Source organism: Odontesthes bonariensis, chromosome 17, assembly GCF_027942865.1.
Source record: "Odontesthes bonariensis isolate fOdoBon6 chromosome 17, fOdoBon6.hap1, whole genome shotgun sequence".
In the NCBI taxonomy this organism is placed as follows: Eukaryota; Metazoa; Chordata; class Actinopteri; order Atheriniformes; family Atherinopsidae; genus Odontesthes; species Odontesthes bonariensis.
Genome location: NC_134522.1, coordinates 13901596 through 13914067, shown reverse-complemented (window position 1 = coordinate 13914067; position 12472 = coordinate 13901596). Strand labels below are relative to the sequence as shown.

The following is a 12472-nucleotide window of genomic DNA, read 5'->3' as shown; positions in this document are numbered from 1 at the left end:
GCAGTTCAACAATCCTCCTCCGCCGCCGACACCAGCCACCCTCCACCAACAACACCTCGCTTCTCCCAACACGGAGGCGAGCACAGTTCCAAACACACCCACATCCACACATGGATCAGGAGCAGAAAATGCGTTTTAAGGGCAGCGATGTGCGTGCACTGGAATACGACTGTGTGTGAGAAGAAGAGAAATAATAATAATAATGAACGAGAAGAGACTCGCCTACTGGAGCTTGTAGTTGGCCGTGGTGGTGGACAGTGTTAATCTGACAGCATGCCGAGGCAAGAGTGAAAGCTGTTATATCAGAAGTAAGATAAAAAGGCAAAAAGCTCTGAGTACAACGCACGCGAACCCCCTCGATCGGCAGGGCTTTCAAAAACAGCTGATGGTTGATGTAAATAACGACCAGGAGCTCGAATTTCAGCCGAGTTGTTTGAAGCAGGCGACCAACCGACCCCATCATCCCCAACTGTGACTGGATTACAGCCGTGATTCACCATTACCTTGTGCGTCCCGCTGGGAATTACAAAAAAAATACAAAAAACCTCCAGATCCCTCCTGTTTCTGACGGTCAGTTTGCACTCGATGCGGCTGTGGAGCAGGGGAGAGATCCGCGGACCAAACAGCCCACAGTAGCTGGAGACATGGTGAACAAATCGGTGAGCGGTGACCTACTTCCGAAGTGGCATGCTGGAGATAATATTCATGCGCTGCCTGCGTTCACATTCGCCGTTGCACCGGGACATCCCTCCGAAAAAAAATAAAAAAATTAAAAAAAATCACGGTCACTGTAACATTCCTACAGGGACTAAACCGTGTCATCAGATATTTTCACGCTTCGCAGTCCATTTCCATCCGCCTTTAACGCGTGCGAGACGCGCACTCGTGTTTTCTGCCACCTCTTTTGTAATTTCACTACTGGAAACTAGCTCTATTTTTGAGCCGGTGGTCCCCTAACTTCCCCCAGCACGCGATCACCTGAGAGAGGATGAGGGATAAGTCCTTTTTTTTTTTGTCTGATTGGTGAAAGACCAAAAGAGAAGAACAGCAAGCAAAAGAGAGAAAAAAAACCCTACAAACTCTAGAAAAAATAGATCCCAGGCCAGTTGTGACCACTCATCCATGTCTGCTTAGAAATGAACGTTTCAGAGGACAAGGTGGAAATATTTCAGAATTAAAAACGCAACGTCAAATACAATCATGTGATCATAATTTTTTTTTTCTAAACTCATCCAAAGTCCATCCATCCTCATCCATCTACAGAGAAGGAAAAGCATCAAGACCTTCTCCTTAAAGACAATTATGCAAGAACCACACAGGTCCCACACAAGGTTATTCTGAAATAACAGCGACTCCTTAACAAGCTGGTGTTGAAATGATATTCTGAAAACAAGAATAACGCAACACTACAAGATCCAAAGCAGCAGGGAATGATGGCAGAGCTCTAACTGAATTCTAGCATCTTCTGATGACAAAAATAAAGATTCATGAACAAAATGAATCGATAAATGTTGAGCTGACAACACAGCCTGAACCCTCAGAGAAAGGTTTTCATGTTATTTCTTTAAGTGGTCTTCAGGAATAGTTCTCCAGACTTCTTGAAGGACTTTTCAAAGCTCTTCTTTGGATGTTGGCTGCCTTGTCTCCATCAATTTGATCGTTGAGGTCCGGGCTCTGGGGAGGCCGGTACATGGCCGCTACCGTTCCATCCTGCTTTTCTATCCAGTTTCACTTTTACTGCATTGGCCGTCTGTTTGGGATTACTGTCATACTGAAAAATGAAGCCAGTTGCCAATCAGATGCTTTCCAGATGGTACTGCATGGTGGATGGAAATCCAACGAGATTTTTCTGCATTTTCATGGGATTTACAGATGGGTGCACACTCACTGTTGAACCACTCTCCTGACGTCCTCCATATATATTGACGAAAATCTGAACCAGAATTTTCACATTTGGATTCATCCCTCCATAAGACCTGCTGCCACTGATTTTCAGTCCACTTCTTGTGTCATTTGGCACAGCTCAGCCTTTTCTCCCTGTTTCCCTCCCTTAAGAACGGCTTATTGACAGCCACCCTTCCATGGAGACCCTTTCTGATGAGGCTTTGGCCACAGTAGATGAATCAACTGAAGGTCCAGATACAGCTCTCAGGTCCCGTGTCAGGTCTTTGATTGGCCTTTTCCATTTTTAAAGAACTCTTTCAAATACTGTTCATCCACTGTAGATAGTTCCTCAGGCCTGCACTTCTTCATTTGTCCTCCACTTATTTCAATAGATTTTTAAAAGATACACTGGATGCCATGCTGAGGTATGCCAAGTTTTCAGCTAATAGCTCTTTGGTAATCACCTTGTTAGTGCAGAAATACTATTTCATGCCTGTAAGACATTTAATGTCTGCCTTCTGGAACAGGTGATGTATTTTATAGTGACAGGCTTCTGATACCAAAGTGCCAAAAGATACAGTTGAAAGTTTTCTGTTACTGGCTCATCCCTTGAGTTAGGTGCTTCTTTTTGTGCTCAAATAAATTCACGCCTCATTGTTAAATGGCTTAACAAACACATTCCTCTGAAAATGATCAGATGCAAAGACTGTACTGAAAACAAGTGAAAAAGCAGCCAAAGTTCAAATTAAAACTTTGAAAGACTTTCAGAAAGCCTGGAAAACTACTGCTCAAGACCACTCTAAAAGATTACAAGAAACTCTGCCTCCTTGGAGGCAAAATATAGAAACTACTGTGCTGAAAATTCCCAGTTCAAATGACAGAGATCCAGATCCAGGGCTCCTCTTTAACCAATGATACACATTTCCAACAAGCTAAATGAAATTCAGACAGATAACTTTTATGTAATCTCGCAAACAGCGAGGCAAAGACCCAAAATATCCACATTTCAGCTTTTGATTTGGCAACAATTATAGAAAAACCACAAAGGATACAAATATATTTAGTTCTTCATGTATAAAGCACATTAGATTTCCACAGACGTATACTGAAACATGAACATTAATATGTTCTCCCAAAGTCTGCCAATACAAACCATGGATGGACATGTTTTACCAGTTGCCAAGGAACAATTTCCTGGTACAGAGGACTGTAAATGGAGAGAAGTGGGGTTGTGGGGACCATTGAATTATTTATCAATATTCATTTTTTTCCACTGTGCCCTCGCCTTGACATTGTTTTCTCCCCACATGATTTGAGAAGCATACATCTATTAACAACCTGAAACTGGCAAACTCTGAGAAGAAGCTGAAACCAGCCCTTCATGAAAAGGCTGCTTGAGATTAAGTCTATCCAAGAAGTATTTACAGTGCTCCAATCTGGATTTCATTAAACAAGTAGAGCCCATGAAGTATTTAGAACACAGGGGAGGAAAAGAAAATCTCTGCTGTATTGACAAGTACAAAATATGGCCATTTTACGGTCTTTCAAAGATCTAGACATCAGTCCATGTTTAGATTAAAAACAACCCCACTGTAGACTATTCAAACCTAGATAAACAGGGAGAGTTCAAATATTCTGTACACTAAATTTCCTGGTGTGTTGTTGTCTGGACGAATATATTTTGCATTTTCTGAATAACGGAACATTTTCAGAGAGCTGAACACCAGGGTTGAGGCTTTGGTTATTTAAACAACTCCTCACCATGACTGGATCAAAAAATGGAAAATGTCAACCAACTGTGGAAATAACTGTGGACTTATATTCAATGGTTGTGAGATGCAGACAGTAACAACGGCTGCAGCAACAGATGATGACAGGAAACTCCTTTCTGGAGTGTTTCGTTTTGAACTCGTGAGACAAAGCAACGGCTGAGTATTGAACAAAAAAAAAAAACAGACGTACAAACAGGGTACCAGAGTTTGACACCAACTCAAGATGGCTTTTATTTTTGCTTTCACTTGTTGTTCCACTGTTTGATCTGGTTTAGGCTTCGCAACTACTTGGGTTAGTTTCAGAAATAGATCGTGGTAAGGTTTAATATGCACCATTTCACAACATCTTCGATAAAATGGCAACTGGAACTACAGCCAACGAGAGCGCGCAAGAGACGGGCTGAGGAGAGAAGAGAGATGGAAACCAAGGACGGGAATACAACAAGCAAACGTGTGATCTGTTTGGACTGAAAATTGAGCAGAATTTGGTTGGATTCTGGCAAGAACACCCATGCCTCTTTGGTATTTCGACCCTAACACACTTGAGAGTGTAGGAGCAGAGAGTGTAAGTCTGTTTGCAGCACTGAGTTTAGTAAATGTCTGCATCTGAGCACATACGGTGGCATCTGCAGGCGCAGATAAGCGTTTAACCAACCTCACTATGCTTCAGCCAGGAGATGCCCCTCAGATGTTCCCGCTGTCTGCAGCAATGGGAAAACAAACTGTATTAACCTCATTATCTCAATAAAACAAGCCTGGTTATCTCCAGATAACAACATTAATTTGTGATCTCATTGTTGAAAAAAAGGATGGTCTCTCCCTGCCTCTGTGCAAGAGGAACAGAAGCCAAGGAACTGCCAGTTCTCTTTTAACAGCCAGGTGAGAAAAAAAAGATTGAATCAACAGGAGCTGCTTGTCTCACAGTGTAACGTTAAAGACAGCTCTAACTGCTTGATTCACAAAGTTTGGAGGTTAAAAATCTTGTAGTGTGTGACCTGCTTTCACAGATCAGCCGTGCAGTGTGAACACACACAGACTTAAAAACTGCTGATCTGGAGACCAGCACGCTGTGCGATGTGAACGATACAACGATTCAATGACAAAAAAGCGTCTGGTCTGAATTTGGAAGACATTCACTTTTCAATCTTGAGTATATTGTAAAGGCTACGCATCTAAAGACAAAAGGAAATGGGACAGAGCTCTCCAAATAATAAATAAACTGCTCAGTGGAGCCGCTTTTCCTTTGCTAGATTCTTCAAAATGGACACATAATCAGCAAGTTGACGATGTTCTCAGAGTTTAGAGTCTTCTGTTTGTTGTTACAAATGTTTTTCCTGCTTGTTCCTCCATGGCCTATTCTGGCCTTGAACACATTATTAATTGGAAGCTTTTATGTCCCATTCCGCAGCTCATGGGTGGAAATCTGACCAACAAACAATCGCACATTACAGGCACCGATTGAGGCAGATAAAACAATGCCGGTCACCAGACGATCGACCGGAGCATCTCCATTTAAAACACGATGATATAATCACCACAGTGTAACGGCAACATATGTCATTAAGTATTAAGATCACTGTCAACTCACTAATGAGAATTTTTTTTCAATCAAATGAACCCCTGTGGGAGTATTCCAGTCATTTTTTCTCATTTCAGTGACAGCAGAAAATAGAGGGACGTAACCCTCCTGATTAAGCTCGTTTGCTGTATCCTCTGCTCTTAATGATGCATTCAATCTAATTATGATCAATGCTCATCTATCATGACCTCATTACCTCATTACTTCTTCGCCAAACCCAAATAATCGCTTTTTATGATACAAACTCAATGCACACCACTAAAGATGACTGTTCAGGCGCTGGACTCACTCGGTAGGTGTTCAAGTTACAGGAACGCGTCAATACCTGCGCCAAAGAGCGGGTCAACTATTAAAAAGTGAAAAGAACACACCGAGTGGGAAGCTGTTAGCGTGCAGTCAGAATTGAGCTTAATTGGGATAAATGCTGATTGTCCTCATCAATATCAGCTTTACGATGTGTAATTAACAGCTGCAAAGGAGCTGAGTGTGTTGAGTTAATGAGGCGTGAGCACCGGGGGAAAGTGGGGGAGCACAGACTGCTGAGAGCTGACCTGCACGGCAATAAACACACTGCACAGACGTGCACAATGCCTAACTGCACAACCAAATGTTTTCCTGCAACGTTTGGGTTGCACTAATACTGGCTCGGCATTAATTCAGGCATGAGGTAGAAATTCATTCTGAAAATGAATTTTTTTAAAAAGAGAACGCGATGATACTACAATCTTCCTCAAATCGGTATGTGGAGAGAGGGTTACCGCTGCCAGCTATGATTATGTAAGCACAAAACCGACATTACCCTCCAAAGTTGTTATGGGCTAACGTTTAAGGGAAGAGTTTATTCACAGGCCCAGCAGACACAATATGTCAATAGCTGAAGGAAAACATGTGGAACTGGGCTCATTAATGTGAGAGAAAAATACATTAAAAACCGTCACAGAACTAACTGACTTCACTGAGCAGGTCAGGATCAGCCTCATCACACCTTCGCCTTCACCTAATCAAAGCACACATTCCTGGGAGATTCAGCACATAGGAAACACTTGTGATTTACACCCTGACCCACAGCAACAGTGTTCTCATTCTGTGAGGATCCAGACACTGAAGAGGAGGTAGCCTGAACTGAGCCTATTCAGATGGAGACAACAGATTTGGACCGAGTGATTGACTGAGAAAATGTGACAGTGGACAGACACAAGGAGACATCAGTGGTTACATCTCAGTTGAGTTCAAATAAGCTTTGTAGTACAGGAGGACACAGTGCAAAGGTTCATACTGTTTAATCTCTTCATTAATGTGTTGTGCGGTGCTCCGTTCACTGAGAGCGTCTGCAGTGTGAGGGAGCGTAACCAACCTCTCCATGGGAAAATAAAAGGTCTTTTTTCAGATGATTTTTCTTTGTAAATTTGTGACTTTAATCTCAAACAATTTAATCTTTTTCATTCTTGTAAATTCACTATAAAGTTCTATAATGACCAGTGTTGGTCAAGTTACTTTTAAAAAGTAATTAGTTACAGTTACTAGTTACTGCTCCCAAAAAGTAATTGAGTTAGTAACTCAGTTACCACATTGTAAAAGTAATTAGTTACTCAGCAAAGTAACTGTGGCGTTATTTTTTATGTTCTATACCGCTGTTACGTTCTTTAACATCTTTAACATAAAATATGTTTATATTAACTGATTGAATTCATTCAAGGTAAACACAAGAAACTTGTGCTAAAGGAAAAAAAAATGGACCAGACTCAGTGAATATTTACCTATACTCCATAGAAGATATAAAAACACTACATACAGTAATTTAGAACATTCGGTATTTATTTGAACTCAATAGATTGCAGCCTGCCATATGATGCATAGAAATAAATCAATAAATAAATTCTGACCCGAAAAATCGAGTGATGTTTGTTTTCGAGTGGCTCCGTCTCCTTCGCTGGGGCTCATGCTAGCTGCATTTGGGCTTGGGGTTGGGTTAGCAGCTGCAGAAGCAACAAGTGCTTCATATTCGCATGGGTTGATGGAAGGTGCTTCATTAGATTTGAGTTACTTGAGGCAGACGTGGATAAAGTTTTTTTTCCCTGGGCATAGCGTGCATGTTACATACACATCCTTGCCTTTAATCTCCACGAGTGAGAAGTAGTGCCGGTACTTCCAGTTAGAGAACGCTACCTTTGAACTTCCCTGGCTCGTCGCCATTGTCGCTGTCTTGTGTGTGTTTAGTAGTAGTCGTCAGGGCGTGCAGTGAGACGGCGTGAGCAGGGCATCCGCCCACACAGCCAATCATCATCGCATTTGCAACGGTGTCATCATCAGGGGCGTCAGCTGACCCAATACTATACAGGGGCACAGAAATATGATGCGAGCATGCAAAAATTTTTTGCAGTTATTTCTTTGGAGGAGGTCGGACAGCCTTTCTTGCCCACACTGGTTTCTAAGCCTGGTTTTCACAATCTTGAGCTTTGAGAAGGACCTCTCCACTGTTGCTGTGGAGCAACAGTGGACTACAACTTAAGGAGGCAGCTAAATTAGCTGCCTCCTTAAGTTGTCTCTCCCTCTTTTCCGTGGGCATTTCGAATTGTCTGCATTTTAACACAACATGCAGGTGAATAATTCGAATTGTGCTTTATTTCCATCATTCATCTTGCTTGATAAAACGAAATGTCATCAGCTGCCTGTAACTTAGTTTGGTAGCCTACCACAAAACAACCTGAGCCATGTAAAACGTTGACTGCAAGCTAGCTGGCTGTCGGTGTTTTTTTTGCTACCTAAACAGTAGCTGGCTGTCAGATTATTTATGGTCACTAAACGTCCTAAACTCGACACTGGATTCGAGAGAAGTTGATTGTGATCATGTATTGTAGCCTAGGCACTGTGTACACATTTCAAGCTCACCTTTCCAGGCAGTCAGGGCAGTCGCTCTACTCCCACAGTGTCTCTGCCGCCCGGTCGCGTGCGCGCTTGTTTTTTTTTTTTTTCTAGTGAAGCGTGCTGCTTGCCCCCCGCAAAGCCCGCGCCCCTCCCTTTTGCCTAAATCTCCAGGTGTCTGGTGAATCTGAATGATTGACTCTGAAGACTTTATTTTTGGAAACTTCAATCAAAATGACGAATTATACAGAAAATCATGTTGAAATATGAAATCATATTTGCCTATATTATTTTTTTCTCCTGTGCACGTCACTGATACCGGGGCACCTCAGATCTACAGGGGGGCACGTGCCCCCGTGAAAAGGGTCTCGCGACGCCGATGGTCATCATCCCCACCCCTGCTCTCTCCTGGCAGCATGCAGCTGATGTGTAGCGTAAAACCTACAACCAAATTGTAGTAACGCGCCACTTTATATTCTCAGTAACGATAACGGCGTTGTAACGATGGGAAAAGTAATTAATTAGAATACTCCGTTACTGGAAAAATAACGCCGTTAGTAACGCCGTTATACTTAAACGCCGTTACTCCCAACACTGATAATGACTAATATGTCATATAATGCACAACATAATTAATTTGGAGCTTCATTTTTGGTAAAATTACCCTTTTTTCTTTCTTTTTTTCATTTGGTCCAGAGAGAGATATTTGCCAGCTGTTCACAAGTGGACTAACTACAACTTTGCTGCTTGATGAAAAAGTGCGGACAATAAATCCTTTTCACAGATAAACTCTGAACAATGTCCAGAGAAGGTGTTCCAGACATTTTAGAAGGCAACGGGTATAACACAGCAGGATATTGTCTCTGTGAGATCCTGGTAAATATCTGGTGTGAGGCAAAAACACAATGCAAAAATATGCCTCTGAAATCACAGCGTTGCGTTTACTGCATACATATATTATTGCAGACAACTTACAAGTATTGATTATCATTTTTCATATATATCAACACTTCATGTATTTGGACAAAATAATTAAGAGCCAATAAATAAGCAAAGAGGAAAAAGGCGTAAAGCAACAACAGCCTGAACACTCTCTCACAATGAATTCCTCAAACCTGCTCGGTTTACAAGTGGGCTCATCCTGACACTTTGTGGGCATCACAACAGAGAGCTGGCTGCATAAAATAGTTCACCCAAACTCCAGTCTGATGTGGGAATTTGCATTTTCCCATGCAGACCCACCACAAAATGTCCCTGAAAATTTCAGAGCTGTGGCCACTCTGTGGGGTTTCATAGTTTTTCTCCCTTTGACAGCCAATACATGATGCAACAGAGAAGTGAGTGAGTAGCAGAAGAGTATGTTCTGTCAGTTTAAAAATATCATGTGTAGCCTTTTGAAAAAAAACAAAACACGAATGGTTCCTCTCAAGATTTGATCCTTTGCACTGTGTTTCGCATCATTTCCACCTCAGCTATCTCCAAACTCCTCTGTATTTGGTCTTACATCCGTATTTTAACAAAGTCCTGCCCCAGAAGCTGTTATCTCAGGAGATGTTTACTGACAGTGATGAATTTTTCATCGTGAAGGAAGAGGGATGGCATCAGGGAGAGTGAAATAACATTGTAATACTTTATTGATCTCCCTCTCTGCTTGACCCCGCCTGAAAAGTCAGAGCTCAGACTTTAACCGCAGAACAAACATCTTCAGACTTCCGCAGCCTCAGCGTAAGGAAAACGTTTGATTAGAAACAAAAGGATCTCTGTGGACCTTTTCAATACACAGAAAGACTTAAGAATTTTTCTTTTAACTTCAATACAATATCATTTTAAAGCATGTTATGAGCACAACTGTTTATACGTGCATTTAGCCCCTAACTAACTGAATTCCAGCAGTTCATGAAGGCAACTTCTGCCAGCGAATGTGTCAAGGCTGAATGTTACTGAGTAACTGATATTACTGAAGAACTCTTAACCTACATTTTAGCATTTAGCCACCACAACTATTTCTGCTCTCAAAAGTAAGTACTTTTTCTTTTCTTTTCTTTTTTAAACTTACAGTTAAGCTTTCATTTCCTCTTAATCCATTATAACCCGAAGCCCCAGAACATGTTGTATAAACACCTTTAAAGACACACGGTTACCATTTAAAAAAACAAAAAAAGTACAGCAAAGTCAGTAATGTACAATAAAAGCTCAAGTATTAAATTAAAAAATTACTTTCAACTCATTTTCTAGTTTTCTCCACGGATGACAAAAGTTTTAGGGAACATTTTTCAGTCTTCCAGGAAACCCCTCCGATTCCAGAAGGCTGTTTGTAAACGAAGCCACGGGTCCGAATGGGTTAAAAATAAAAACTACACTTTTTTGACGAAAGGGTTAACTATTTCATTCCACACATTAAAAGAGAAACACATTTTTCTACCGTCAAACAGCAGTTTAAAAGACGATAATAGGCTTGTTGTACTTTTGTCAAAGAGCCAAAAATACTAATTCAAACGAATGGTTGTGCTGTAACTTCTGAGCATTAAATAACATTATTGCCCTGTTTATTCATATCAATTCGCAAAATTAACTTAATACACACACAAATACACACACAAAGTCTGTCATTGCTGGTGTTCTTCAAGTTTATATCCCCCACCTGGTACTTCATAAGCTTTGGAAAAAGGGGTTGTCACTAATGATCATCACTTACAGGTGAGGGATGAGTGATCTTCCAGAGGAGCTAAAGACAATAACTGCTGTTGTTTGAAACGGAAACAAAATGGTGTGAAACTCTTCAAATGATGCATAAAAACATCTTTAAAAGAGTTAATGTTATGATTCAAAAGTCAGATATTAAAGCCCCTAATAATTAAACGATGCAACAGCACCTCAGCTGGTCTTCATTTATAAAGAAGTTGGTGAAGACACCAAAGGACCAAAGAAGTGTTTCTAACCAGTTCTAACCTATAGGCCGAAATAAACCACATTTACACACTTTATATTGGAGAAAATAAAGTAAGAAAATGTACGATTTAAAAATCTTTTGAAAAGATCAGCATATTGCATCTAGGCGCATCTTTGAACAAACAGAGGCCGTGGAAACTCGCTTCCTACTGGATACAAAAGCAGTACAAGTCCTCGAATTCAGGATAAGTCACAATCATTTTTGGTCATTTCCCAGGAAATACCATTAAGAATAATCTAGAAAATGACTTTTGCATAGTATATAAGAGTGATTTCATGGGAACGTAGCAATGTAGCAGTGTTAACATGAAGACAGATTGCTTTTAGAATACAGCAGAAAAGGAAGCAAAATAGGATTCCAGTATGATGAGTCACATAGTGAAGTCACTCAGGCAGTCTTATCCCCTCTAACCACTTCATCATCATTTCATCAGGCTGCTTACTCCTGGTTTCTAATGTACGTCTTGTGTGATTCAACATCAATTTTGGGCACACTGGGCAGAGTAATATTCACGTAAAAATCACATATTAAATTCAGCGACCTAAACAATAACACTGTTTACTGTGCACATGTTCAAACGTAAAACATACACCAGATCAATAGCTTTTCAGAGCTCACAAAAGCACAGCTCTGCAGAATAAAGACTCCCCCGCAGCTGTATGACCACATCACCCAGGACGCATGTTAATATCAGGTGTAAACAGCCTCACTGTTTGCCTGCTCACCGACGGCCTTCCGTGTAGTGTGCGAGAGAGAAATGTTTGTGTCATGCATGGCTGGTGGGGACAAGTGGCCAGTTTGCGTGTGTGTGTGATAATAACTCTTTCACAAAAGATGCCGATTTATGTGGAGTTTGAAAAAAAACGAAATAAAGAAAATCCGAGGCTGTATTTGGCCACGCCAGGTAGCAAAAAGAAAGACTTTTGAATCTTGAATGAAAAATACAAGGAATAAACGAGGGGGGAGACAGACCACATAGTGAGTCTGAAACAGTGACAGCTCAAAAGGAAGTAAAAGGGAATTTTCTAATTATGATCCCAGGTTTTTGTAAACCGACTCTATTAAAGACGCTTAACTGCACACGTGTAGAATCAAAACTCAACTTCAAAACCCAAGTTCTCAGGAAAACAGGGAAGCTAACATCAAGCCTAAAGCCTCGAGTCTGCAACACAGCAAAGCAGGCAGTGAGCTGTTTGCCAGCCTCAGCATGCAGTCTACAGATGTACGGATGACAGTTCAGCACTACAGAGCAGATCCAGGACAGGAAGTGTAATTATCTACTTCTACTGTTCCTCTTCAAAGAGACCTGGTAAGATGCCAGGCAGCCTGACTAGAAAGGAGGGAGGAGAGGAAAAAAAGAAAAAGAGGACCAGATAGAGAGCGCGATGAAGACTGAATTCAGAAAAATCTAAAGGGAAGCACCGG

General features: G+C 41.2%; 1 protein-coding gene across 2 annotated transcripts in view; it reads right to left on the bottom strand.

Annotated features, from left to right (window-relative positions):
* Positions 1–12472, bottom strand: part of bahd1 (bromo adjacent homology domain containing 1) — a 34726-nt gene that overhangs the window by 17799 nt on the left and 4455 nt on the right. The window contains exon 1 of one of the 2 annotated variants that reach the window (XM_075447552.1): positions 504–681. The exons of the other annotated variant lie outside the window; for it this stretch is intronic. The gene's annotated coding sequence lies outside the window, so the exon portion shown is untranslated. Of the gene's footprint in view, positions 1–503; positions 682–12472 lie in introns of those variants that run through there. 2 annotated transcript variants of the gene reach the window in all.